Consider the following 4,803-nt stretch of genomic DNA (forward strand, 5'->3'; position numbering starts at 1 on the left):
CAGTATTTGTGCTTAGCCTTATTGATGCTCAGAGCTGGGAGATGCAAGCCAAGGCCTACAGCATAGATGGAGCACCTCAATACATTAACACCATTCCTTGGCCTTGACTTATTACTGAAATTTAACAGCCCTTTCCGTTAGTGCTTTTTTGAGAAGTCAGCTTTGTGTTCAACAACAATAGAAACATGCCCTCACAAGGTCATCCTCAAATGAAACCTTGCACACACTTAAACATATCACTCACTATATTTTGGTTTGATAATCCATTATAGCAGTCAAAGTAATTTCATGCAGTATCAACTTGGTATGCATCAAAAGGGCCTATACAGTCCATTGTTGTGGCACATCTCTCTTCAGAATATTATTCCGCTTTCACTTCAGTCCAAAAATTCTCTGTCCTCCACATTTTAACGTGTCAGGAATCTTCAGAAACCACATTTATAAATGTTTGTTTGGCAAAACATTCAGTAATGAGAAAGACAGGCGCAACCCAGTTGTCTCGTACATAATAGTGTACTATAATACACGTTTGAGGTGGATCTGTCAATATGGACTCTCTGGACAGTACAGCCACTTTAACATGTACAGTACAGATATTACTGTTACCGCCTGGCAAACCTCCTGGGGCTGTCCTTGACCAAAACTCTCCTCTCAAAATTTGGAGACAGATCTAAAAGTCCTCAATCTCTTTTGCCTCCAAAGTGTTATAGACGCAAAAACAAAACTTTAAACAAAATCTCATTTGTTTTCCCTCAATTTCATTTCCTGGCCCTGAGAATCAGGGTTATATCGCTCAATGTTTGATATGAGCATTTATTAAAATGTTGTTTCCATTTATGAGCATGCTCTAGTGAAGGGAATCAGATTGAAGTGATTAACTGGACAACCAGATGTTCAAATGTTGGCGTCTGCCAGAAGCCCATTCAAGGTTACAACAGCCTGGTAGCTGTTCATTAGGTAAGATTGTAGCATTTATAGCTTTTTGTCCATCATAAATCTCTGACACCAGACAGATAATTTGAGGAGACAAGAACAAAATATATATGTTTAAAATATATGTATATTTATAAGGCCAAACATATCTTAAACAATATAAACAAATTATTTGAATACGTTTTCGATCGTTATTTCCATATAAACTCAACAGACATGTAATTTGTTCCTGTTTGTAAGGGGTGTGTACTGGTGGCAGAGAAGTCAGACGCAGGAGAGCAAAAACGGCGTTTCCAAACGGCACAGTTTAATAACAAAAACCCCACCGGAAAACAGAACAATAAAATAATGGGTACTTAACCTGCCGCACACCAGGACAGACGTGCACAAGCTCTTACAACAAACAATCACCGACAAGGACATGAGGGGGAACAGAGGGGTAAATACACAACATGTAATTGATGGGATTGGAACCAGGTGTGATGGAAGACAAGACAAAACCAGAGGAAAATGAAAAGAGGATCAGCGATGGCTAGAAGGTCGGTGACTTCGACCGCCGAACGCCGCCCGAACTTTGGCGGAAGTCGTGACACTGTTGTACATCTTTAAAGGGGCAATCTGGCATTGGTATATTGATTTAATTATTTATTTTACTTTTTAAACTTTTAAATTCATTATATACCCATTGATTCTTGAAGAATAGCATATACAGTAAGAACTCAAAATATAAGCTTGCTTTACTCCATTGTTTGTAAGCAACATAGCCCCAAAATATGGTTAAAATGATTAATTTTAATATCATGGATGATCAGTCAATGCATTCATTGCTCTGTCTATGAATTTGACAGTGGTTACATTTCTCTAGGCCCAACTGTGTTATTGTTTAAACTGCAGATTTCTCCTTTAACAACCAGAAGATCATTATGGAGATTCAATGGTCTTTCAGCCTTGACAGTTCAGGCCTATCAGTGTCCTCTCGGATTTATTGGCCTGTGTCCTTTCTGCCACGCTCCTGAAGCGTGGTTTCTCCAGGTGTGGTCATCTCCCCCTCTCTCTCTCGTCTCCCCCCTCTCCACATCTCCCCACTCTCCTTGGGGGAGCCCTATCATGTTGTTCCCCTTGACCCTGGCGCACTCCAGCCCCGCTGCCTTACGATAACAGTCCCACCATTCCTCACCCTCCGCCAACTGACACACGTTCAGAGGGATCTAACCTTGTTCCCTCACATTTCTCTGATGCCACCGCCATTTCCCTATAGTCCATGCTACAAGCTCCCGAAATGCTCTCTCTATCTCTCTCTCTCTCTCTCTCTCTTTCCATCTCTCTTTCTCTCTCCCGCTCTCTCTTCTATCTATGTCTTTATCCACCCTCTCTAAGGATTTTTCCTACCTCACTTTCTCCATCCCCCTCTCTCTCTCTTCACTTGTATCTCTCTCATTTTGGTGAGGGGGTCAGGCCTAGCCTTGACATGTCTCCAAGAGTAACGTAAATGGGCTCAACCTAAAGCACAGGCAGGTGTCACGGGGCTAGTTCAATTAAACACCGACACCACCACTGCTACCAAGTCACATTACAGCATACATCGTCAAGGCATTGAGCGAACAAAATGAACAAATGATAGTGCAGTTGGAGGAATGCATGCGTGAATCCCAAAGGCATGTTATGACGAAACCCCTTGGCAAGACAAGTAAAGATGTCATTTCCTCTAGATTGTCTTTACATCTTAATCAAAGCAGCAATCCTCCCCTAAGTCTGTGGTACTGTGCTCTTATATCTCAGCTCCAACTCTCTTATCGAACCTCTGGCTCTTATCAAAGAGATAGGATATTGGACTTTTAGTTCTGATAAGAGAACCTGGCTCAGAAGGTGGCATTTCTAAAGGGCAGCTCCCGCTATGGTGGGCCAACTAAAACCTAACGCTGCAGGGGCCTGCAATTAAGATCTCTCAACCCTGTCCTGACTGGGAGCTGCACAACACATACTATAACCATGTTTGGTTCTGAAAATGTTGGTCTTGACAATGTTATTGATTTTGTGACTTTTATAGTGTTATCATAACGCATTGAATTGTGTATACTGCATTTGTCATGGTATGGCCCATTTCTCTATTGTGAGTGGTAGATAGTAAATAGTGGTATTGATATGTTTTGCTATTATGTCAGGTATACACCATCATATTCAACACAATCCATGCACAGGATACATTTTCCCCTTCATACCCTTTGTTATCCCTGCATGATACATCTCCATTGAAAGGGACTCCACACCTCCAGCCTTGAGTGGGCCTGAGAGTGGAGGTCAGTCAGTGAAGGAGGGGATCCTGTCAGGGGAGAGAAGAGGGGCTGCTGTTAGTACAGCCTGTCAAAATTCCCTCGCCTCGCTCAGCCTTGAGCAGATAAGTAGGCCCCCCTCTGCCAATGGACCACTCCTGGGCCGGATCACAGACATGATGCAAGCAGCAGCTCCACTAATCAGTCTCCAGATAACCTAAACAGGACAATGTTACTGGCGATCGTGTGTTTGGCCTCGATCTCCTCCTCTTCTTTGACTATATTAAGGACGACATTGAGATTCATTGCTTTACATTTCCATATGCATTGCAGTTCCATTCAGATTTAGCATTCAGGTTCTACCAAAAGGTGCAGTGTACTGTGGTCCTGTCCCTGGTCCTGCGTTTTAGTCACACCCTAAATGTAGATGATCATAATTCATATTGTCTAGATACAGATCTTTCTCCCTCGAATGCAGGAACGGTTTGTTTTTGTGTGTGTGTGTGAATGATAGGCTTTCTCAGTCTGCAAAACAAATTAGGCTGGATGGGTCATGGACACACAGATTAGGCCCATCCAAAATCTGCTGACGGGCTTCAAATGACAGAGAAAGAGTGTGTCCCTTAAACCCTAGATGTACATGTCTTGGTAAGCTTACAGTTTTTCTCAATTGCTAAAACACTAAAACCCATTGGCTGAACAAAGTTCTCAGTTGCCTGGACTAATTTAGCTAATTATGCAGTCTGTTGTCAATACCTTAAACCATTTCACATGGTAAAACACAATTTGCAGATCTCACTTAGACTTTTCAGCAAAATTCTAAACACATTCTCATTCTCAAAACACGTTCTGCACTCTAATGCACATTTTATCCATACTGGTAAACACAAGTGGCAACAATCAAATACAAATAGGGATTGATTGAACACAACCATTCAAAATTGATTTAACCTGTTTCAAATGATGCGACAAACAATATAAGCCAGTTCAGAGAGCAAACAGAACAAAAAATAACAAAAAACTAAATTGCAAAGAGCAAAGCAGTAGTAATAATTAGTAATTTCTGATACATTTTGAGCTACTATGATAGAACATGTTTTCGCTCATCAAAAGACAATGACGGAAAAATATGATTATTTTTTTAGATAAAAAATGTACTTCTCCCTGAGAATTGTATGTTTTGAACAATGTGTTTTCTGTTTTTCGGTGTATTGTTTACTGACTGCTTGAGAGTGTATATCATTTTGATCACTTTTTATGATTTGAGATGATTTGAGAGCAGTGTTTGATTTTGAACACAGGTAAAACTGTTTTGAGGCAAATGTTTCATTTTTGCGAGAGGAGTCAGAGGTTATGTAAATAGTGCTTGAAGATGAGGTTTTGTGTTTAATGTTTTCAGGAAATGGAGCAAGGTTTCAGAAATTGTGTGTTAGCGATTGAGAAAAACTGTAATACTATCCGATAGAATGATCAGATAGCAACGGTTATTTTTTGTACAGCAAATAAGCATCAAATAAAAGGGAAGCGTAGAGCCTCTTCACACCGGTCACTACCTGTTAAATAATAATAGACACGACAACAATTGCACAGTTGCATAACG

The sequence above is a fragment of the Oncorhynchus clarkii genome, chromosome 30 (assembly GCF_045791955.1).
Source record: "Oncorhynchus clarkii lewisi isolate Uvic-CL-2024 chromosome 30, UVic_Ocla_1.0, whole genome shotgun sequence".
NCBI classification, from domain to species: Eukaryota; Metazoa; Chordata; class Actinopteri; order Salmoniformes; family Salmonidae; genus Oncorhynchus; species Oncorhynchus clarkii.